Source organism: Oncorhynchus kisutch, linkage group LG1 (assembly GCF_002021735.2).
Source record: "Oncorhynchus kisutch isolate 150728-3 linkage group LG1, Okis_V2, whole genome shotgun sequence".
Taxonomy (NCBI): Eukaryota; Metazoa; Chordata; class Actinopteri; order Salmoniformes; family Salmonidae; genus Oncorhynchus; species Oncorhynchus kisutch.
In genome coordinates, this window is record NC_034174.2 from 56,298,410 (window position 1) to 56,324,617 (window position 26,208).

The 26,208-nt window shown below is 40.8% G+C and overlaps 1 pseudogene; it reads right to left on the reverse strand.

Moving 5' to 3' along the window:
- Positions 1-716: 716 nt before the first annotated feature.
- On the reverse strand, positions 717-10,445 carry LOC109890564 (phosphatidylinositol glycan anchor biosynthesis class U protein-like; annotated as a pseudogene).
- Positions 10,446-26,208: the final 15,763 nt, after the last annotated feature.

The following is a 26,208-nucleotide window of genomic DNA, read 5'->3' on the forward strand; positions in this document are numbered from 1 at the left end:
CATATCTCATTGTCCATTCAGAATCCATTTTTCTCAGAGAAGACACACTCCAGTAAATGGGTGTCTTATCCCCAATATATTTTGCCTATGCTCTTGCAAATAGTGACTTGGAAAATACTAAATACCAATTTTCTTACGCAAAATGTTTTTAAAAGTTTTCCTTTGCGTGCCCAAATAAACACATTGGCTGATAGACAGACTGACAAATCACTGTTGTTTTCCTATTCAACTGACGCCCTCTGCTGGTAAAAGAGCAGATCTGTCTAGTTTACATTTGTGCCCAAAGGCTCACATCTGCACAATTCATCTGCTTGTTTTCAATGTGAGTGACAGTGAGTCCTAAGGGCATAAGAAAGTAAATACAGAAAAAAGGACCAAAAAAAGCAAAATAACCCAGACCAGCAACCCAATCACCTACATGCCAAAAGCTAGCACATCTTTCACCGCAGCCACTTAACCTCCATATCTGCTCCTTCCTTCATTTCTTCAGGTTTGCTACAGTGGGACCTTCAGAAACACCAAGGCTGGTCTATGTGGGGGCAAGGGGTTGGTTGGGCTGTTTGTTTAAGACCTCAGAAATAAGAACTCGAAGTGTGGGGTAATGTTCAGAGTCACTTTCAGTCATGCAGCGGTCCCATCCCTGTGTGTGTGTGTGTGTGTGTGTGTGTGTGTGTGTGTGTGTGTGTGTGTGTGTGTGTGTGTGTGTGTGTCGTCCACTACTTGAGAACCAGAGTGGCTTCGCTACCGTCTTTCCTCTTCAGATACTGGCCGTAGGTTAGGTGATGCTCTCGCCGCAGGTACACGTAGAAGTAGTCCGACACCACCAAGATCTGAGAAGAAACAAAACAATATTGACAGAAATCCATCTGTGAAAATTATCATTTCAATAGTTAAAGGTACTGTAGTCTAATCCAGCTGATTTCACACTGAAGATGCCTGTATCAATGCTAGCCTACCCAGCTGTGCAGCCCATTCCAGCCCACTCACCTGTTGAAGAGCAGCATGATGGAATAGTAGAAGTTGGAGTTGGCACTACCCGCGTAGATCCAGAGGTGCCAGAGGACGGGGAACAGCGCGGAGCACGCCAACAACACAACCAGCACCAGGAAGATATTCTTCAGGTCTAGAACACAAGGCAAATAAAGTCAATATAAAACTATATAATGTACAGTGATATGAGCCTAAAACCAAAGCTTTTTCTTGTAGAAGTTTCCCCCAATCTTAGAGTACAGAAATCGCTGATTGGTGATGTGGAGTTGGGGAGATGGCATTCGTGGCAGGTGTGCCTTCTATATCTCTCTATTGCCAGGTATTTACAAGGGCAGCCATTGAGAGCACCTCCTTTCAATCCGGGTCCATCACCCAAACAGAGTTGAGGAGTTGAGCAAGTCAACAACTCACAACTACCAGCATGAGTAATTGAATGCGAGTTCCAACATCCTTTATTGCATAGAAGAGGACTTCCTCACCTCTTTGTTTGTGTGGGATTCCGGCTGCTAATGGCTAATTTAGGCAGCCATTAAACATCCTAATTCATACATCCAACTGTTCAAGACTGGCAACATCAACTGTTGCCATAGACTCTATCTAATCTAGACATTTAAACAATCCATTCCATTTTCCAATCATCTTCATGTAAATAAAGACTCCAACTGCATCTTTGCTTCTGTCTCTGCTCTCTGACCGGAGCCCACTGTAGATGGGCATCACCATTCCAGTTCTACAACCTCAACACTTTACACTTAGCCAGCTAACTCGCTCTAGTAAATATTCTGCAATTAGTGCAAGCCCAATCATGACGGTGCAATGCATTTCACGCGTGATTACACAATGTGTTAGTGTCTTTATTGTACCTCTCCCTATCAAATAAATAAATGACTAATTGAAAGGACTCTGTATGAACTCCAGTTCATAAAAAGGCAAACTTCAACCTTTCAAACATCACTGACCACTCTCTACCTTAGTTGGCTATAGTCCCAACTTCTGTTGGCTATAACTAAAGAGATGATTATTAAACTGCATGACTCATTAGATTATGCTTTCTGAAATTACCATCCTGGCTTTTCTTGTTATTGAGCTTTGTGTTAGATGCCTGGGGTGCATCAGAAATCAGTTTCTATTGTTGACTTTGACAAAGCTGAGTCATCCCCTCTTCCTGCTTCTCTTTGTAAAGAAATATAATTATACTAGCCCTTGACCTGGTCTGAAAACAAACCCTAAATCAGTAATATGCCATTTAGCAGACGATTTCATCCAAAGCGACTTACATTGATGCCTGCATACATTTTACATATGGGTGGCCCCGGGAATCAAACCCACTATACTGGTGTTACAAGTGCCATGCTCTACCAACTGAGCTACAAAGGACCATTGTTTCTCAATCCTGGTCCTAGTGACCCAATGGTGTTAGCAATTATTTTTGTTTGCATTATCACCAACACAATTGATTCAACTCATCATTAATCCTTTGAATTGTGGAATTAGGTGTGTTACTGCTGAGACAAAAAAGTACATTCCTTTGGCTGGGACAAAACCTACTGTACTGCAGGTCACCTGCAGCAGGATTGAGGATTACTGCACTACAGTATTAGGGATGACGTTAAGGAGCACACCCTCTGACGGTTAGTTCTCCTAAAATAATTGTCTCAGTCGAGCTTTGTCCATGTCCAATGCCGTCTGTTGTGCAGCTCATAAAACATGTTTCCAAAACCTCTCATTGAGTACCACCACCCCAGCTGTTCCATCGATTGGATTTATTTACAAGCCCTTGATTAGTTCAAAGAGGTTTGCTAGCAGTGGAATAGATAGCTAATGAATAGAGCAGAGGTTTGGGAAATACTATCCTCACACATACAGTACAGCGGGATCTACACCATAGATGACACGGAATATTAACGTAGCGCAACTTTGTACAACTTCTGAGGGATGAAGACAAACTGAATTCGACAGTATTCCTGCCTCCTCAACAGAAATAGCTTTAGGACAGAGTTCAGTAGGTGCGAAATGGAAGCCTTGAAACGAGGAGGTACTGTCTTAACTTGTCCAATAAGAAATGCTTGTGCTCGTCTTCTGTTGCAAAACAGTTTGCTACGGTGTACCATATCGAACCCAATCCATGGCTCATGGGAAAGAACCATTCACATCTGTAGAGGTGGTTCCAGGCCGGCAGAAAAGCCATATAGAGGGCGATGTCGCCCTCTATATGGCTTGAAGATGGAGGACTTGAAGATGGAGACGATGGCGATCTGCATGAAGATCAGAAAGACTGGGTGCTCCCTGGGACAGAGGACAGCAGTATTACTATACAGCAGCCTTTTTAGGACTAAATAATTTACAGGACTTATAGATGCCACTTTTAGATGGGATACATCATATATACACACACACACGTGGTCCTGTGTGGCTACGTAGAGCATGAGAGTTGTAATACCAGAGTAGTGGGTTCAATTCCCGCAGGGGCCACCCATATGAAAATAATTATGCACGCACTATGGTAAGCCGCTTTGAATGAAATCGGCTGTTTAATAGTACATAATACGCACGAACAAGGCGAATTAATGTGCGTGCAGCTCGCATCAACATTTTAAAAAATACAAATATTTCACCTTTAACCAGGTAGGCCAGTTGAGAACAAGTTCTCATTTACAACTGCGACCTGGTCAAGATAAAGCAAAGCAGTTCGACACAAACAACAGTTACACATGGAATAAACAAATGTACAGTCAATAACACAATAGCAAAGTCTATATACAGTGTGTGCAAATGTCGTATGATTAGGGAGGTAAGGCAATACATTCTTTTAATATTTTTTATTTATTTCACCTTTATTATACCAGGTAGGCTAGTTGAGAACAAGTTCTCATTTACAACTGCGTCCTGGCCAAGATAAAGCAAAGCAGTTCGACACAAACAACAGTTACACATGGAATAAACAAACATACAGTCAATAGTACAGTAGAAAAAGTATATATACAGTGTGTGCAAATGAGGTAAGATAAGGGAGGTAAGACAATAAACAGGTCATGGTGGCGAAGTAATTACAATTTACCATTTAAACACGGGAGTGAATAGATGTGCAGAAGATGAACGTGCAAGTGGAGATACTGGGGTGCAAAGGAGCAAGATAAATAAATAAATACAGTATTGGGATGAGGTAGTTGGATGGGCTATTTACAGATAGGCTATGTACAGGTGCAGTGATTTGTGAGCTGCTCTGACAGCTGGTGCTTAAAGCTTGTGAGGGAGATATGAGTCTCCAGCTTTAGTGATTTTTGCAGTTCGTTCCAGTCATTGGCAGCAGAGAACTGGAAGGAAAGGCGGCCAAAGGAGGAATTGGCTTTGGGGGTGACCAGTGAGATATACCTGAAGGAGCGCGTGCTATGGGTGGGTGCTGCTATGGTGACCAGTGAGCTGAGATAAGGCGGGGCTTTACCTAGCAAAGACTTGTAGATGACCTGGAGGCAGTAAGTTTTTGGAGTTTGTGCTACAGGATGCAGATTTCTGTTTGAAAAAGAGATCCTTAACTTTCCTAACTGCCTGTGTATATTGGTTCCTAACTTCCCTGAAAAGTTGCATATCACAGGGGCTATTCGATGCTAATGCAGTACGCCACAAGATGTTTTTGTGCTGGTCAAGGGCAGTCAGGTCTGGAGAGAACCAAGGGCTATATCTGTTTCTGGTTCAGTTTTTTTTTGAATGGGGCATGCTTATTTAAAATGGCGAGGAAGTCACGTTTAAAGAATAACCAGGCATCCTCTACTGATGGGATGAAGTCAATATCCTTCCAGGACACACGGGCCAGGTCGATTAGAAAGGCCTGCTCGCTGAAGGGTTTTAGGGAGCGTTAGACAGTGATGAGGGGTGGTCGTTTGACCGCAGACCCATTACGGATGCAGGCAATGACGCTCGCTGAGATCTTGGTTGAAAACAAAAGAGGTGTATTTGGAGGGCAAGTTGGTCAGGATGATATCTATGAGGGTGCCCGTGTTAACGGATTTGGGGTTGTACCTGGTAGGTTCCTTGATAATTTGTGTGAGATTGAGGGCATCAAGCTTAGATTGAAGGATGGCTGGGGTATTAAGCATGTCCCAGTTTAGGTCACCTAGCAGCACGAGCTCTGAAGATAGATGGGGGGGGGCAATCAATTCACATATGGTTTCCAGTGCACGGCTGGGGGCAGAGGGTGGTCTACAGTAAGCGGCAATGATGAAAGATTTGTTTCTGGAAAGGTGGATTTTTAAAAGTAGAAGCTCGAATTGTTTGGGTACAGACCTGGATAGTAAGACAGAACACTGCAGACTAACTCTGCCCCCTAGGTCAGAGTGGAGAAATAATAGGTCAGAGTGGTGAAATAATTACAATTGAGCAATTAAACACTGAAGTGATTGATGTGCAGAAGAGGAATGTGCAAGTAGAGATACTGGGGTGAAAAGGAGCAAAAAAACAAAAACAATATGGGGATGAGGTAATTGGGCAGTTATTTACAGATGGGCTAAGTATAGGTGCAATGATCAGTAAGCTGCTCTGACAGCTGATGCTTGAATTTGGTGAGGGAGATATGACTCCAGCTTCAGAGATCTTTGCAATTCGTTCCAGTCATTGGCAGCAGAGTACTGGAAGGAAAGGCGGCCAAAGAGGAGTTGGCTTTGGGGGTGAAATATACTTGCTGGAGCACATTCTACAGATCGGTGCTGCTATGGTGACCGGTGAGCTGAATTAAGGCAGGGCTTTACCTAGCAAATACTTATAGATGACCTGGAGCCAGTGAGTTTGGCAACGAATATCAATGTGACCAATACATTTTTTGACTTGCAGAGCCAAGTCAAAAGGGTCACAAAATACGACTAAATGGTTGTCGTCTGGAACCCTGCCTTGTAGGCTTTTCACTACAGGCACTGTCCAACCTTAGTTTTACTTTAATGAAAAAGGCCTCTATCTTAGCAATCAACACTAGCCTAGGTCAAGACTCCTCTCTCGCCCTGTCGCTCTCCTCAGCAGCAGGTCGATACATGTAAGGAGTGAGAGAATGGTGCTGAAGCGCAAAATCGGGGTGAATGATAAGTAGGACAATTTGGCCGGCTACAATTATCAGCTTTTAATTACCTGCTAATGGAAACCTGCTAGGAACATTGATAGCAAATATACAGTTGAAGTTGGAAGTTTGCATACACTAAGTTTACAGTGCCTTTAAACAGCTTGGAAAATTCCAGAAAATTATGTCATGGCTTCAGAAGCTTCTGATAGGCTAATTAACATAATTTGACTCAATTGGAGGTGTACCTGTGGATGTATTTCAAGGCCAACCTTCAAACTCAGTGCCTCTTTGCTTGACATCATGGGAAAAAAAGAATAAATAAGCCAAGATTTCTGACATTTCACATTCTTAAAACAAAGTGGTGATCCTAAAATTTTACTTGGATTAAATGTCAGGAATAGTGAAAAACTGAGTTTAAATGTATTTGGCTAAGGTGTATGTAAACTTCCGACAATCAGCAATGAACAGGGTTCACATATGACCGAAAGGACAAGATGAGTTGGATAAAGTTTTTATATGATAATGCTTGCCATCTTCCTTTATGTACAAACTGAAAGCATTACCATGTTGATATCTCAACACCACAAGGATGATGCAAGTGAAGTTTAGTCTAGTGCTGTAGGTTAGTTATCTTTGAATGCAGCAGGTAATCATTCTTAAAGTAATTACTTCATGATTTAAGTTTACATACAAAATATGGGGTCAATTTAACTAATCGTTTGTGATTTGTGAAATATTTTCAGTGTTATTTTCACAATATTTCACATTGTCTGTATAATTTAAATGTAGCATTTATTTGCACAAGACATCGTCCACTTGATCATCAGATATTGCTCTGAAATCCTATGCCACTGGTGCCAATGACATCTATAGTGCAACCAACTAGTTTGGTGCAGCCATCTAAGGTTACAGTGACTTTATTTTCACAGAGCTTCTAAGGACATACGCATAAGGTATACATACCAAAGTTCATGGCCCCATATCCATCAGTCCAGTTCTTATAGCCCTGGTGTGATATGGTTCCATCTAAATGCAGCAACTAATCATTCTCAAATAAATTTGAGGGTAATTCATTGAGTCTTTATACCAAATCTTGAGTCAATCTGACTTACAGGCTGAGTACACCACTCGCGTCGCGTGCACGAGCGTTGCAAAACAAATTTAGACATACATGTTATTCAATTATTGCACCCACACTGCTCGCGTGCGCCAACGAGCGACTGCATTGCCAAGGGCTAAAATAGAAGTTAGTTCTATTTGTGACACAGATCGCGCTGGAAGTCCTGCCTCTCCCATCTCCTCATGGGTTTATAGAAGCAGGTACCCAAGTGCCATCTCCTCATTGGTTATACCCACATGGGTGACTGAAAGACAAACGAGGTCAGTGGCAGTAATGCACCTAATTTATGAAAGTTGCCAATCGCAATGTAAAGTCAAGAGAAGAAAAAGCCTGGGAGGAGAGATGACTAGAAACGATTTGGTTGACCATTTTATGTGTAGATTAATTGGCGGAGTAGAGGACCTTGTGTATTTCAGGTAAAATAACAACTCAATGTTTATATCCCAGGACAAATTAGCTAGCAAGCTAGCTAACTAAATTGCCATAAACGTTTAATGCTTTTCGCCTGTCTCCAAATTAATATAATTGGTCACAGTTTGTTTTGATATTTTAACCTGCGTGTCGTGTTCGCGTTTGGTGTGGGGGATCAAAATACATTTATGCACGATGGTGCACGCATGCAGCCGGTTTGGGTTCCGTGTTACGGTTCATGGGAAGATTAAGTATTTTTAGCATTAGCATACAGTCTATTCAGAAAGTATTCAGACCACTTCACTTTATCCACATTTCGTTAAGTTACAGCCCTATTCTAAAATGTATTTCCAAATGTTTTTAATTAAAAAAAATACATCTACACACAATACAAAAACAGGTTCATTTTTGCAAATGTATTAAAAATAAAACTGAAATATCACATTTACTTAAGTATTAAGACCCTTTACTCAGTTCTTTGTCGAAGCACATTTGGAAGCGATTACAGCCTTGAGTCTTCTTGGGTATGACGCTACAAGCTTGGCACACCTGTATTTGGGGAGTTTCTCCCATTCTTCTCTGAAGATCCCCTCAAGCTCTGTCAGGTTGGATGGAGAACATCACAGCTATTTTCAGGTCTCTCCAGATATCAAAATCGGGTTCAAGTTCGGGCTCTGGCTGGGCCACTCAAGGACATTAAGAGACATGTCCCCATGCCACTCCTGCATCGTCTTGGCTGTGTGCTTAGGGTCGTTATCTCCTTGGAAGGTGAACCTTCGTCTCAGTCTGAGGTCCTGTGAGCTCTGGAGCAGCCAAGCCAAGCTTGTAGCATCATACCCAAGAAGACTCGAGGCTGTAATCACTGCCAAAGGTGCTTCAACAAAGTATTGAGTAAAGGGTCTGAATACTTATGTAAATGTGATATTTTTTTGGCAAATTCATAAAAAATAAACTACAAACCTGTTTTGCTTTGTCATTATGGGGTATTGTGTGTAGATTGATGAATGGACTGTATGTGCATCTATAGGTACAGTGTGGCCATATTTGAATGCATTAAAACTATTCAAGACTGATGTAATAAGTATAAAAACTAAATCTGGAGTGATTCTGAAATATAGTTCATGAGAAGATCATTGCAGATGATGTTGAGCATTAGCGTTACATAGGAAAATAATGAATTGTTAAAAAGCGACTGCCTTTAAAAAGCAATGACTACCTTTGAAAACAGCCTGTAGTATTGATGAGTCAAACACTTATTCTAGGGAAAATAGGATACATTTAGGTCAAAGTAAATCTTGTCTAAAACGTAGTTCGGAACATCTATGCAGCACAAGAGGTAACTGACACGGGGTGAACAGCTGCAGTGATCACTCTCTATCCAATAGCAGACAGCGCTCAGCAGCTCTGCCAATTTTCATAAAACAACACAGTGCACATTTTGTTACTTAAGAACACCCCCAAACACATTAGTTAGATGTAAAATTGCACAACTAAAGCATCCTCTGCAAAAACTTCAAAATGAATTACAGTTATATTAGACTCATTCTGGGGTTTTGAGGAAGTGAAATTGGCTAGTGTCTCATGGGGGACACATATCCTTAACCAAACACAGAACCGGTCAGGAAACACACCGCCAAGACTGAAATCGATTTTTTCTAATGAGCAACAGAAAAACACAGGTGCCAATATGCGTGTTCATTAGCTCTATAATAGTTTCCTTGTTTATTGGGATATCAAATACCAAATTCAGTGTGGTTCATCTTAAAGTTTCAAGTTAATAGGATTCGGTGTAGTGGACTTAGTGGTTTAAATGGACACGTAAAATCAGATTTTTATTTGTCTATAATTTAGCCATCTTTTGACCAATCCTTTAGCTTTTCTGAAACTAAGTTAAGACGTACTATGGGCCTACATTCCATCTGGTGTCATTAGGTTCTATGGTTCATTTGGACCAAATCGTGGTTTTAGCCTCCTACAAAATAGGACGTTTTGAGTGAGGTGAATGTGCAGCTCGAATGATGTGACCATTACATTTTTTTACTCACACAGCCAAGTCAAAACCAATTAGCGTTGCATAGTCTAAAAAGATAATTGTTTTTCTTTTAAGATATCAATGCCAAACTTAACATGGTTCATCAGGGTAATGTCTTTGACGAGTCAATCTGGAGTCAAACTGATTTATGGTTCATAAGGAGAATATTTATAAAGTATTTTTTGCATTAGCATATGTGCTAACGTGCATCTATTGGTACAGTGCAAACATATTTGAAGGGTTACTGTATTTTGCCCCACACATCTGTGCTCTTCTGAACCACAAAAATGACAACCTTAGTCTCTCCACACTGAGTTGAAGAGCTGATGAAGGGGACTCACTTTAGCTTGATGGGGAGTGGAATTGTGTAGAAGAACACGTTGATCTGAAAGACACAGATGAAGAAGAGGCGGAAGTGCTCAAACATCTCGGCAAAGAAGTACCAGAAGAGGCCTATGTTGGGGGTGAGATCTGGCATGGAGAGGCTGGGGAAGAGACACAGAGAGAAGCATTCACACAGTAGGAGGGAACGATCACACAATGCATGAAGGCCCTTTCATAATCAGTGTTGGGATTAGTTACCTGAAAATGTAATATTACTCGTAAAATTTTACAAAAGTATTGTGCTATTTAAAATATTACTTTGTGTGGAAAGAAGTTATATTACTAGTTATTACTTTGCGTTACTTTCAGATTTGACTGTTAGAGGGAGTAAGGCAAATTCAGTGATTGATTCAGTGATTCAGCGGTGATTGATATGCTACTAACTCAGGTTTGATCACTACTAGTTTCTCCTTTCATCTGTGGCGGTGCTGTCCTTTGCTAGTCTACAAGTCCTGCACCGTCATATGGGCTGTTTAATTAGCCATTCTCAAAGTATTCAGATCCCTTGACTTTGTCTACATTGTTACAGCCTTATTCTATAATGGATACAATTATTTTTGTCCCTCCATTTACACAATACCCCATTGTACAAAGCGAAAACAGGTTTTTAGAACATTTTGCACATGTATTAAAAATAGAATTCAGAAATACCTTATTACATAATTATTCAGACCCTTTGCTATGATACTTTAAATTGAGCTCTGGTGCATCTTGTTTCCATTGATCATCCCTGAAATGTTTCTACAAAAAGTCCACCTGTGGTAAATTCAATTGATTGGACATGATTTGGAAAGTCACTCGCCTGTCTATACAAGGTCCTACAGTTGACAGTGCATGTCAGAGCAAAAAACCAAGCCATGAGATCAAAGGAATTGTCCGTAGAGCTCCAAGACAGGATTGTGTCAAGGGCGAAGATCTGGGGAAGGGTACCAAACAAATTCTGCAGCATTGAAGGTCCCCAGGAACAGAGTGGCCTCCATCATTCTTAAATGGAAGAAGTTTGGAAACACCGAGGCTCTTCCTAGAGCTGGGCGCCCGTCCAAACTGAGCAATCGGAGAAGGGCCTTGGTCAGGGAGGTGACCAAGAAATAGATGGTCACTCTGACAGAGCTCCAGACTTGCTCTGTGGACATGGGAGAACCTTCCAGAAGGACAACCATCTCTGCAGCACTCCACCAATCAGGCCTTTATGAAAGAGTGGCCAGACGGAAGCCACACCTCAGAAAAAGGCACATGACAGTCCACTTGGAATTTGCAAAAAGGCACCTAAAAGACTCTCAGACCATGAGAAACAAGATTCTCTGATCTGATGGGAAAAAGTTTGAACACTTTGGCCTGAAGTCCAAGCGTCACATCTGGAGAAAACCTGGCACAATCCCATGGTGGTGGCAGCATCATGTTGTGTGGATGTTTTTCAGCAGCAGGGACTTGGAGAGATCCTTGACAAAAACCTGCTCCAGAGCACTAAGGGCCTGACTGGGGGCGAAGGTTCACCTTTCAAGGGGACAACGACCCTAAGCACACAGCCAAGACAATAGTGGCTTTGGGAAAAGTCTCTGAATGTCCTCGAGTGGCCCAACCAGAGCCCGAACTGGAACCAGATCGAACATCTCTGGAAAGACCTTAAAATAGCTGTGCAGCAATGCTCCCCATCCAACCTGACAGAGCTTGAAAGAATCTGCAGAGAAGAATGGATGGGAGAAAATCCTTAAATACAGGTGTGCCAAGCTTTTAGCATAATTCCCAAGAAGACTCAAGGCTGTAATTGCTGCCAAAGGAACTTCAATAAAGTACTAAGTAAAGGGTCTGAATACTTAGAGTACCAATAAAAAGTTTGGAAATCTACTCATTCAAGGGTTTTTCTTTATTTAAAAAAAACAATGTAGAAACATAGTGAATATATCAAAACTATGAAATAACACATATGGAATCATGTTGTAACCAAAAACGTGTTAAATATACTTTAACCTGTTATGGCTGCATCCCTTTGTTCTCAATTTCCACCTGAAGGCATACCCAAATCTAACTGCCTGTAGCTCAGCCCCAGAGGCAAGGATATGCATATTCTTGGTATCATTTGAATGGAAACATTCTGAAGTTTGGGGAAATGTTAATTGAATGTAGAAGTGAATGTAACACAGTAGATCTGGTGGAAGAAAATAGAAAGAAAGAGCATACGTTTTCTGTTTTTTATTGTTGTAGTATCATCTTTCACATGTACTAGAATAGCCACACAGTCAGATAGGATGCTGGAGATAATTTTGATGGATAACACAAGAGGGCAACTGTAGGTGTACAAAGTTTCAGACTGATAACTTCAGGAATGGGTGAGCTACATGACATTTAGCATGAAGTCACCCAGGTGTCCCACACAAGTTGCCCAAATGTACCCAAGTGGCCGAATTGGTGAAATGACCTATAACTATATACAGCAGTGCAAATAAAAATATCTTTCAATGTTCTTCAGAAATACAATTAGTCAAGATAATACCACAGCTGGTCAGACAGACTCCACTTTTCCCAGCGCATACATATTTCACAATTCTCGACACCTCAAACGAGTCTCCCACATATGCATCCGTACTCAGGAAACGCATCCCAACAAGAAGCGATTTATCATCATTGAAAAACGTATCATCCACTCCAATTTTAGATACTGTTGTCCATTAAACATTCGTATTCACAAACTTTTCTCGACGCGCAGCTTGATCCGAACCCAGCATCCACTTCCACCATCTTCCCCTGACATCACCAAAGGCTCCTCATTCAAAATGCTTAAAAATCGAAAGGCCAAAAGGTAGAATGCCATTATGTCGGATCATGAAATGCGCGTTCAAATACATGTCTACCGTGGCCAAATGATTAGATGGCCTGCACTGAAGAAAAAATAAATCAGGTGGACCAGATTGACGCGCTCTCCCCACTATTTATTGTTTCTGCTGTGATGATTCAACCTCTTTAGTGAATTATAGTAGTAGTATGCAAATCAAGGAGCCCAATAACTTGCTTTTTCACCGAAGCAAATCGGTTCGACGTTCACCAAAAGATCCGTTCGTTAGCGAACGACCCATCACTAAATTTGGAGGTTCAGTTCAAAAACAGTCCGTGTTCAATTCATCGGAGGAGTTGATTGATTTACTTGGCTAGATGGCTACCTCCCTTTCATTAAGGTTCCACTTTAAATGAGATTGAGGGTAAAGCCAATTGAATACGGGCTTTAATTGTATAAAATATTGCAAACATGCATACAGTACCCATCCTTACTTTGATTATATTCTTTGACTTCCCGTGTAACTATAACATATATATATATATATATATATATATATATATGTGTGTGTGTGTGTGTGTGTGTGTGTTAACTATATTCCTTTGTGGACACAACCTAGCAATGCTAGCTAGAACGCTTTATAACACGTATGGTGCTGTCCAACCGGTTAACATAGAAAGCTGTCTGACCGGCGACTTGAACTGTCATCACTGACAACGCTGAGCAAGCAAGTGCGAGACAGAGCAGCAGCTCGCCACAAAGATGATCAATAAAGCGATTTCCTCTTTTACAGGTATTTAGTGGACATACAACCTCAACCCTTTCTGATATAATATCAGCTAAACTTGATCTAAATAATACTGCTCTAATCGTTACAGCTACAACTAATAGCATGGTTAAGGGAGCCGCCATCTTCTTTGGGAGGAAGAAGTCTTCTCTTCCTTTTGCATACATATAAGGAACATGTAGTCATTTAACGTTATATGTATTTAATGAAACTACAAAAGCTACCTCTCAAGGTATCAACACATTATTTGTCACATGTTTAGTTGTGACATGGTAGACAGCTTTGGTCAATATTTCATGTCGAACCTTAATTAGAAGAGAACATTGAAAATGGTATAAAAGGACCTGTTCAGATTAGCGCTTTGGTCCTCGAGGTCATGCTTCTGTGCTGTGGTACCAAAGATGTCTATAACTAACCCAAGATAGATCACTGCCTGTAAGGAACAAATTCGTTTTAGCGGGCAGAACTAGCAAGGAGGGCAGCAAGGCCAGCGGGAAAGCAAGAACGAGTTAGCAAGACCCCATTGGAGCATTCTAGCATATGTTTGCATATTTCCGTTAGGGAACGCCTATGTTATGAAGTGCACATGGACAATAACTCAATTCGCCCTTGCATTCTTTCTAAACTATACTTAAAAGGCAAAGGGTAAAGTCTACAAAACTTAGTCCTCTCTGTTTCGTAAATTATTCTAGTTTTGGGAACAGAAAACAGTATTGAGATCAAATGTTTAATCGATGAGAATATTTTACAGAATGTAGGCCAAAATCCATCTTGTTCCATCTTCTCCTACTGCCTGCCACTGTGATTCCTCTCACCACCATTTGGTAGTGAGTGGAAACGCCAAGTGGATGCTTCATATTGAAATGTCTATCTATTTTTTCTATCTGTGGTGGTACAATGCAAGTTTATTTCTGTGAAGTAATCGTTTTGGGATATGCAGTCTTGTTTAAATCTGTTGGTGGTGTGTTCTGAGAAAGTATTGTTTTTCAGTATCAGTGTTTGTTTCTACAGATTTGACAAAAACAAATGATTGTGAAGTTGTGTCACTGCAATAATATAATTTGTTTTCAGTCTATTCCAGATGCCTGGAAAACAGAGGAACTAAGCTCCATGCCTGCAAACTACTGCTGCTCGACTCACGCTTACTTGCTTGGCATTGTCAGTAATAACAATAACTCAGTGGTGATAAAAGCAGAGATATGGATGTAAGGACGAGGTGCCCTATGTCTCCACCCTAACAATGGGATTTGTTGTACAGAGCGGAAACTAAGGGCTAGCTCCTACCTATTCCTCTCGTTGGATTGGTGGATATTTAAGTGGTAATGCCAGGGAAGCTGGTGTATGGAGGATATATTGGCACGGGTGTTGTTAGGCCCGAGACTAAGTCGAGGCATTATCGAGGCACTCTTATACAACAGTTACCAACATATTCAAATAATGGTTGACATATTTTCATAAAAAAATTGTTTGTATAAATGTATTCATACTATTTCATCCTTCCACAAGATATTGTCCCGACACAAATCTAGGGTTAGTACCCAAGCCGGCTGGTCGTTCGCTCTATCGGTACGGTTGCCAGAGACGCGACCCAGTCATTCAGTCTTTTTGTTCTGTATCTATGGATGCGACCCAGTCGTTAGTTCTAAATGTTCCATTGCCATACTGTCTGGAATCATTCTTATCCCTTGCTTGCTAGCAAGCCAACTAGGGCTAACTTACAGTCCCGTCAAATGTCAGCCAGAACAACAACAAAGTTGCTGCATTTGCATAAGCTGTTTTCTAGTTACTGTACGTTTATTTGGATGCATCCATAACAATGAGCTAATGAGACACAATTTCGCCTGGCATAGAAAATGTGCTCTCTACGCAGGACACTGTTGTTCAGAGGAGCTAGCCAACAATAAAGCGAACACACAGACTTCAAACTGAAGCTGGAAAGACTGCACTAACTGTACCTTGTTTCATTTGACCTTTTCTTTCTATATTTCTTTGTATACAGTACAAGTCATAAGTTTGGACACACCTACTCATTCAAGGGTTTTTCTTTATTTTGACTGTTTTCTACATTGTAGAATAAAAGTAAAGACATAAACTATTAAATAACACATATCGAATCATGTAGTAATGAAAAAGTGTTAAATAAATCCAAATATATTTTATATTCTTCAAAGTAGCCACCCATTGCCTTGATGACAGCTTTGCACACGCTTGGCATTCTCTCAACCAGCTTCATGAGGAATGCTTTTCCAACAGTCTTGAAGGAGTTGTTGGTCAATTTCTTCAACAAATGATCAGGTCTATATAATTATCAAACATACATTAGTAATGGAAAGGAAAAACAGACTCTTTGTTTAAATATTAAAATACTAATTTGGGTAATACATTTGTAGGCAGAAGTTGATACAGAGTATGGTATATGATAGTTCTCCCCAAGTTCTGCAAAATTTCTAAGACATCTTGTAACTCGTGTAGCCTCCCCAATCCCCCTTACGTAACTTTCCCAAGCAACAACATTTTAATAAATCTATCCTCCCCCTGACAGCAGAAACCATCTTATCAGCAAGTAAAAACTCAGAAGTGGGTTTGACAAAAACTTGACCTTTCATCACAAGTATAGAGTCATAACAATGTGAACGAGTGTAAGCATCTTCTGACAGGTGGCTGGTTTCATCAGGTCTGTGGTAACCTTGTGTTCTCGGAAAACCAGATAACCATGGTGGGATCTGAACGTAGACGCCTTCTGATTGTGTCTGAAGGTCACAACATTCAAAAACAGGTTCTAATACACACACACAGAGGTCTCCTGAAGAGGAGACCTTACAGTTTAACATAACATAATGTATAAGGCCTTGGTTTAACCTTCTTCAGAGTTCCCACATATGCTGAGCAATTATTGGCTGCTTTTCCTTCACTTTCCTTTCCAACTCATCCGAATCCCTCTCAATTGGGTTGAGGTCGGGTGATTGTGGAGGTCGGGTGATTGTGGAGGTCGGGTGATTGTGGAGGCCAGGTCATCTGATGCAGCACTCCATTACACTCCTTCTTGGTCAAATAGCCCTTACACAGCCTGGAGGTGTGTTGGGTCATAGTCCTGTTGAAAACAAATGATAGTCCCACTAAGCGCAAACCAGATGGGTTGGCTTATCGCTGCAGAATGCTGTGATATCCATGCTGGTTAAGTGTGCCTTCTATTGTAAATACATCACAGACAGTGTCACCAGCAAAGCACCCCCACACCTCCTCCTCCATGCTTCACGGTGGGAACCACACATGCGGAGATCATCCATTCACCTACTCTGCGTCTCACAAAGACACTGCGGTTGGAACCAAAAATCTCAAATTGGGACTCATCAGACCAAAGGACAGAATTCCACCGGTCTGATGTCCATTGTTTGTGTTTCTTGGCCCAACAAGTCGCTTCTTCTCATTGATGTCCTCTTTGCAGCAATTTGACCATGAAGGCCTGATTCACGCTGCCTCTGAACAGTTGATGTTGAGATGTGTCTGTTACTTGAACTATGTGAAGCATTTATTTGGGCTGCAATATAAGTTGCAGTTAACTCTAATGAACTTATTCTCTGCAGCAGAGGTAACTCTGGTTCTTCCTTTCCTGTGGCAGTCCTCAAATCAAATAACATTTTATTTGTCACATGCTCCGAATACAACAGGTGTAAACCTTACAGTGAAATGCTTACTTGCAAGCCCTTAACCACAATGTAGTTTTAAGAAAAATAAGTCTTAAGAAAGTATTTACTAAAATAAACAAGTAAAAAATAAAAAAATATTCAAAAAATAAGAAATAATTAAGGAGCAACAATAAAATAACAGTAGCGAGGCTATATATATGGGTTCCGGCACAGAGTCAATGTGCGGTGGCACAGGTTAGTCGAGATAATTGAGGTAATATGTATATGTAGGTAGAGGTAAAGTGACTATGCATGAATCATAAACAGAGAGTAGCTGCAGCATAAAATGGAAGTGGGGGCTGTACGCACTACACTCTGTAGTGTTTTGCGGTCGGAGGCCGAGCAGTTGCCATATCAGTCAGTGATGCAATTAGTCAGGATGCTCTCGATGGTGATGGTGTAGAACTTTTTGAGGATCTGAGGAGTTTCCTGAGGTGGAATAGGCATTGTCGTGCCCTCTTCGAGACTGTCTCGGTGTGTTTGGATCATGATAGTTTATTGGTGATATGTGGACACCAAGGAACTTGAAGCTCTCAATCTGCTTCATCATAGCGCTTGAGGGTTTTTGCGACTGCACTTGAAGAAACTTTCAAAGTTCTTGAAATTTTCCAGATTGACTGACCTTCATGTCTTAAAGTAATGATGGACGGTCGTTTGTCTTTGCTTATTTGAGCTGCCTGTCACGGTCTTCCTCCTCTTCATCTGAAGAGGAGAGGCGAGAAGGATCAGAGGACCAAAATGCGGTGTGGTATGTGTTCATAGTGAATTTTAATAAAGAAAACACTGAACACTGCAACACTATACAAAAACAATAAACCAATGACGACCGTGAAGCTACAAATGAGACCTGTGCTGACACAAGCCACTAACATAGACAATCACCCACAAACAAACAGTGCAACCCAGGCTAAGTATGATTCTCAATCAGAGACAACTAATGACACCTGCCTCTGATTGAGAACCATACTAGGCCGAAACATAGAAATCCCAAATCATAGAAAATCAAACATAGACTGCCCACCCAACTCACGCCCTGACCATACAAAATAAATACAAAACAAAGGAAATAAAGGTCAGAACGTGACACTGCCGTAATATTGACTTGGTCTTTTACCAAACAGGGCTATCTTCTGTATACCACCCCTACCTTGTCACAACACAACTAATTGGCTCAAATGCAATAAGAAGGAAAGAAATTCCACAAATTATCTTTTAACAAGGCACACCTGTCACGCCCTGACCAGAGAGAGCCTTTTTATTCTCTAATTTGGTTAGGTCGGGGTGTGACTAGGGTGGGTAATCTAGGTTGTTTTATTTCTATGTTGGCCTGGTATGGTTCCCAATCAGAGGCAGCTGTTTATCATCGTCTCTTATTGGGGATCATATTTAGGCAGTCATTTCCTCACTGTGTTTTGTGGGATCTTGTTAGTTGGGTTAGGGTTATGTGTAGTTGCCTGTGTGCACGCCATAGCTTGATGTATCGTTTTGCTCTTTATTGTTTTGTGCGGTTCACTTCTAATAAAATTTCAAACCGATTTCACACTGAGCTTTGGTCCGAATGTTATTACGACGATCGTGACAACACCTGTTAATTGAAATGCATTCCAGGTGACTGCCTCATGAATTTGGTTGAGAGAATGCCAAGGGTGTGCAAAACTGTCATCAAGACAAAGAGTGGCTACTTTGAATAATCTCAAATATAAAATATATTTGGATTTGTTTAACAGTTTTTTGGTCACTACATCATTCCATGTGTTATTTCCTAGTTTTGATGTCTTCACTATTATTCTACAATGTAGAAAATAGTTTAAAAAATAAAGAAAAACCCTTTAATAATGAGTAGGTGTGTCCAAACTTTTAACTGATTTATCCAGTAACTTGTGGAATAGACACCGGCTGGAATGCGGTTTTAACCAATCAGCGGTCAGGATTAGACCCACCCATTGTATAAATCTCATTATAAACTGGGTGGTTCGAACCCTGAATGCTGATTGGCTGACATCCGTCGTATATTAGTCCGTATACCACGGGTATGACAAAACATTTATTTGTACTGCTCTAATTACTTTGGTAACCAGTTTGTAATAGCAATAAGGCACCTCGGCGGTTTGTGGTATATGGCCAATATACCACGGCTAAGGGCTGTAAACCAGACACTCCTCGGGCCTTGTTGCTTAATAATCAAACAAGTTTGATCATATCTACAATCTGATTGACTGAAATTGGGTGCTAAGTCTTTGACAATTCCCTGTTATCCACACTGTCTGAAGTAGCCTAATCACTCACTGAAGTTCTCACTGAAGTTCTCAGACTTTTTCGAATAAAGCAGCTCAGCTAGCCTATGTGAAGTGTTAGTTTGTGTGATCTAGCAATGGTACGTTTGGACCAGAATCGGCACCTCCGCTTGACAACGCTTCACTCCAAAAGATTGTCCGCTTCGTGGGCGTAAGTAAGTAAATAAATACATTTCGAAAATGTAAAAAAAAACTATGTATTATTAGCTAGCTAGCTACCTACAGCATGCCACTATGTGTAGCTAGATAGCTGATGATATTTCACTTAACTATAGAATTTAAAGTTGGCTAGCTAACTTAATACTGTATTTTTTACATTAGCTTGTTATCTTGATGCAAGCCTATTTGTAATTCTAAATTAAAAACTCATGCTCCAAATGCATTTGTTGATAACAGCAATGGAAGAGGGGGAAAGGATTTGCTGCTCCAGCTGTCAGAAAATGGAGTAGGTGTACTAAAGATGTATTATCTATATACACTACTTGACCAAAAGTATGTGGACACCTGTTCATCGGAACATCTCATTCCAAAATCATGGGCATTAATAAGGTGTTGGTACCCGCTTTGCTGCTGTAACAGCCTTCACTCTTCTGGGATGGCTTTCCACTAGATGTTGGAACATTGCTGCGTGGACTTGCTTCCATTCAGCCACAAGAGCATTAGTGGGTGGGCATTGCTGTTGGGCGATTAAGCCTTGCTCGCAGACGTTACAATTCATCCGAAAGCTGTTTGTTGGAGTTGAGGTCAGGGCTCTGAGCGGGCCAGTCAAGTTCTTCCACACCAATCTTGACAAACCATTTCTATATGGATCTCGCTTTGTGCACAGGGGCATTTCCATGCTGAAACAGGGAAGGGCCTTCCCAAATTATTGTCACAAAGTTTGAAGCACAGAATCATCTAGACTGTTGTGATGTTAAGATTTCCATTCACTGGAACTCCGTGGCTTAGCCCAAACCATGAAAAACAGCCCCAGACCATTATTCCTCCTCTACCAAACTTTACAGTTTGCAATATGCTTTGGGGCAGGTAGCGTTCTCCGCCAAACCTGGATTTGTCTCATGGGCTGCCAGATGGTGAAGTGTGATTCATCACTCCAGACAACGTATTTCCACTGCTCCAGAGTGCAATGGCGGCAAGCTTTACACGACTCCAGCCGGCACTTGGTATTGCGCATGGTAATTTTAGGCTTGTGAGCGGCTGTTCGGCTATGGAAACCATTTCATGAATCTCCTCACGAGCAGTTCTTGTGCTGACGTAGCTTTCAGAGGCAGTTTGTAACTCTGAAGTAAGTATTGCAATCAAGGACAGACTCATTTTTACACGCTTCATCCCTCGGCAGTCTCGTTCCGTTAGCTTGTGAGGCCTACCACTTCATGACAGCACTTACAGTTGACAGGGGCAGCTCGAGCTGGGCAGAAATTTGACGAACTGAATTGTTGGAAAGATTGCATCCTATGATGGTGCCACGTTGAAAGTCACTGAGCTCTTCAATAGGGCCATTCTACTGCAAATGTTTGGAGAATGGAGAATGCATGGCTGTGTGCTCGATTTTATACACCTGTCATCAACGGGTGTGGCTGAAATAGCCAAATCCACAATTTGAAGGGATGTCCACATACACAGTGCATTCGAGAAATGATTCAGACCCATTCCCTTTTTCCACATTTTGTTATGGTACAGCCTTATTCTCAAATGTATTGAATACATTTTTTCCCCACATCAATCTACAAACAATACAACCTCAGACTGGGGCAAAGGTTCACCATCCAACAGGACAACGACCCTAAGCACACAGCCAAGACAACGCAGGAGTGGCTTCAGGACAAGTCTCTGAATGTCCTTGAGTGGCCCAGCCAAAGCCCGGACTTGAACCCGATCGAACATCTCTGGAGAGACCTGAAAATAGCTGTACAGCGACGCTCTCTATCCAACCTGACAGTGCTTGAGAGGATCTGCAGAGAAGAATGGGAGAAACTCCCTCAAATACAGGTGTGCCAAGCTTGTAGTGTCATACCCAAGAAGACTCGAGGCTGTCAAATCATTGTCAAAGGTGCTTCAACAAAGTACTGAGTAAAGGGTCTGAATACTTATGTAAATTTGATATTTCAGTTTGCTAAAATGTCTAGAAACCTGTTTTTGCTTTGTCACTATGGAGTATTGTGTGTAGATTGATGAGGGGGGAAAAAACGATTTAATACATTTTAGAATGAGGCTGTAACGTAACAAAATGTGGAAAAATCATGTGGTGAATAATTTGCGAATGCACTGTATATGTTAGCCAGCAATACACAACATGGGTTTCAGAAGATAAACTAAAGTTAGCTCGCTAGGTGGCTTGCAGTAAAAATAACTTACTTAACTACAGTAGACACCGTATGTCAACTATTGTTTTTGAGAGAGCCCATGCTCTTAGAATGGAAAGCTATGGGTCATATGCAATTCCAGCTCCCAGATTGCAATTTCTATGGCTTCCACTAGATGTCAACAGTCTTTGTTCAATGTTTCAGGCTTGTTTCTTCCCAAACAAGGAAGAATTTTGAGTTTTGGTACTGGGAGTCAGAGTTGGAAATCAGTCTGTGCGTGCTCACCTGCTTATTTAGATTTTCTATTGAACATACTTCTTTCCTTATGAAATATTACAGTGCCTTGCCAAAGTATTCGGCCCCCTTGAACTTTGCGACCTTTTGCCACATTTCAGGCTTCAAACATAAAGATATAAAACTGTATTTTTTTGTGAAGAATCAACAACAAGTGGGACACAATCATGAAGTGGAACGACATTTATTGGATATTTCAAACTTTTTTAACAAATCAAAAACTGAAAAATTGGGCGTGCAAAATTATTCTGCCCCTTTACTTTCAGTGCAGCAAACTCTCTCCAGAAGTTCAGTGAGGATCTCTGAATGATCCAATGTTGACCTAAATGACTAATGATGATAAATACAATCCACCTGTGTGTAATCAAGTCTCCGTATAAATGCACCTGCACTGTGATAGTCTCAGAGGTCCGTTAAAAGCGCAGAGAGCATCATGAAGAACAAGGAACACACCAGGCAGGTCCGAGATACTGTTGTGAAGAAGTTTAAAGCCGGATTTGGATACAAAAAGATTTCCCAAGCTTTAAACATCCCAAGGAGCACTGTGCAAGCGATAATATTGAAATGGAAAGAGTATCAGACCACTGCAAATCTACCAAGACCTGGCCGTCCCTCTAAACTTTCAGCTCATACAAGGAGAAGACTGATCAGAGATGCAGCCAAGAGGCCCATGATCACTCTGGATGAACTGCAGAGATCTACAGCTGAGGTGGGAGACTCTGTCCATAGGACAGCAATCAGTCGTATATTGCACAAATCTGGCCTTTATGGAAGAGTGGCAAGAAGAAAGACATTTCTTAAAGATATTCATAAAAAGTGTTGTTTAAAGTTTGCCACAAGCCACCTGGGAGACACACCAAACATGTGCTCTGGTCAGATGAAACCAAAATTGGCAACAATACAAAACGTTATGTTTGGCGTAAAAGCAACACAGCTCATCACCCTGAACACACCATCCCCACTGTCAAACATGGTGGTGGCAGCATCATGGTTTGGGCCTGCTTTTCTTCAGCAGGGACAGGGAAGATGGTTAAAATTGATGGGAAGATGGATGGAGCCAAATACAGGACCATTCTGGAAGAAAACCTGATGGAGTCTGCAAAAGACCTGAGACTGGGATGGAGATTTGTCTTCCAACAAGACAATGATCCAAAAAACATAAAAACACAAAACATAAAAACACAAAACATAAAGCAAAATCTACAATGGAATGGTTCAAAAATAAACATATCCAGGTGTTAGAATGGCCAAGTCAAAGTCCAGACCTGAATCCAATCGAGAATCTGTGGAAAGAACTGAAAACTGCTGTTCACAAATGCTCTCCATCCAACCTCACTGAGCTCGAGCTGTTTTGCAAGGAGGAATGGGAAAAAATTTCAGTCTCTCGATGTGCAAAACTGATAGAGACATACCCCAAGTGACATACAGCTGTAATCGCAGCAAAAGGTGGCACTACAAAGTATTAACTTAAGGGGGCTGAATAATTTTGCACGCCCAATTTTTCAGTTTTTGATTTGTTAAAAAAGTTTTAAATATCCAATAAATGTCGTTCCACTTCATGATTGTGTCCCACTTGTTGTTGATTCTTCACAAAAAAATACAGTTTTATATCTTTATGTTTGAAGCCTGAAATGTGGCAAAAGGTCGCAAAGTTCAAGGGGGCCGAATACCTTCGCAAGGCACTGTATAGTTTAATTACATTTTAGGGTAGCTGAGGATTAAACAGAAACGTATTGTGACTTGTTTTAACAAAGTTTAGAGGTAGCTTTTTGGATTCCTTTCTCTGCATGTTGAACGAGTGGATTACTCAAATCGATGGCGCCAACTAAACAGACTTTTTGGGATATAAAGAAGGATTTTATCTAACAAAACAACCATGCATGTTGTAGCTGGGAACCTTTGGATTGCCTGTCAGAGGAATATTTTCAAAAAGTAAGTGAATATTTAATCACTAGTTGTGATTTTATGAGGCCTGTGCTGGTTGAAAAATATTTTGATGTGGGGCACCGTCCTCAAACAATCGGATGGCATGCTTTCGCTTTAAAGCCTATTGCAAATCGGACAATGCAGTTAGATGAACAAGACTAAGCTTTTTAACTGATATAAGACACTTGCATGTACCTAAATGTTTAATATCCATAATTTTACGATGATTTATTTCACCGGTCGACGCTGAATTTCAACAATGTAGCAAAAAAAAATGCTCGAATTTTGTTGATGAGAGGAATCACTTGAAGCCATTGTGGTCTGGTCAATTTTGACAGTTTTTTACAAATTGTGTTGTTAGGTTCTTAGTCCCTTTAAAAAAAGCCTGCCTTGGGGGAGGGACCTGGCCAGAGCATGAAGCACCACCCCATAAAAGTTGTAGTCTTTCAAAGACTGGAAAAAATTTGCCTACTTGTATATTTAGCAACGCATCCGCTGATAAAAACATCGCTGAAAGACATCCAATGGCTCTGTCGAACAAGGACAACCATTGCTACACACAAAAACGTATAGTGCAATCAGTATCACACGGTCTTCGCGAAATGCCACAAAGCAGGACAACATTTATTTTCAGACCTCGCTCCCCCATCAATACACCCTATGACAGCATCCGGTGTATCATTCAAGCCCAGACCTGCCTTCTTCCTGGGCAATTATGTGTGAAACAAATCTCACTGACCTAGAAATGCCTCGGACATGATGATAACAAGATTCCCATATTCTCCCAGGGTGAAATTCCCATTTAACAGAGCTTGAGAAAATCTGCAAGGAAGAGTGGGAGAAAATCCCCAAATCCACAAGTGCAAAGCTGATACAGGCATACCCAAGACTACTCAAAGATGTAATCATCGCCAAAGGTGCTTCTACAAAATATTTACTCAGAGGTGTGAATACTTATGTCAATGAGATCTTTCACAAACATTTCTAAAAACCTGTTTTCACATTGTTGTTATGGTGTATTGTGTGTAGATGTGTAAAAAATATATATTTAAAACATTTTGAATTCAGGCTGTAACATTACAAACTGTGGAATAAGTCAAGGGGTATGGATACCACTGTAGTCATTGTAAATGCCTCATGAGCTTAGTTTAACTGTCTTACCCATCAGATACCAAAATATAGCCTAAGCTTGTTTTACTCCATTATTTGTAAGCCATCCATGTGTAATTTATCACTGTATAGATTCAAAACATAGTCAACTACCAATGGATCTCAAAGTTGCGGCCGGGTTTGTTGTTTTTCGAAACCATGACTATAGCTTTAGGCCTAATGCCAGTATTAGCCTTTCAAATCATTTATGCTGAGGGTTTAACTGAATGTTTCTCTAGTCTCCACTTGTCCTGCCCTGACCATAGAGCCCTCTGGGTTCTCTATGGTGTTTTAGGTCAGGGCGTGACTAGGGGGTGTTCTAGTCTTAAATTCTATGTTGGTGTGAGTATGGTTCCTAATTGGAGGCAGCTGATGATGGTTGCCTCTATTTGGGGATCATACTTAGTGTGGAACTGCACGTTCGTTTATTCTTTGTTGTTTTAAGTTTCACTGAAATAATTAGGTGGAACCCTACGCACGCTGCGCTTTGATCCGATTATTTATTAAACGATGAACGTGACACCACTCCACAGTTTTATGTGTCAAAAATACAACTGACAATAGTTATTGTCCTATAGGGCCTATAGAAAATACTTTCAGGTAAAACAGACAATATGCAGACTTACAAATAAATTGTCAAACATTTATTAATTTAATTTAAACATCCATTTCAATTCAATACATTTTGTAAGTAAAGTGAAATTAAAATTTTCTTCACTGCTTTGCAATTGGAATTACAGTTTACTTGCAGAATTAAAGGAATTGAAATTGAATAGATCCCAACCCTTCCAGATAATGGAAAATGGGAGCAACAGTGCCATAATTGGTGTCTGACTTCCACCATTCATGCATCTTAGCGTGTTGCTTGTGATATAATCCATGTCTTTAACATGTGCAAAGGGTGTCAATGCAGACACAAGTGAGATCATTACACTGATTTACATCAAATATTAATGCAAGAATGGATGCATAGAGTAGAAATATGATATTATAAATATCAATCAACCAAATAACCAAT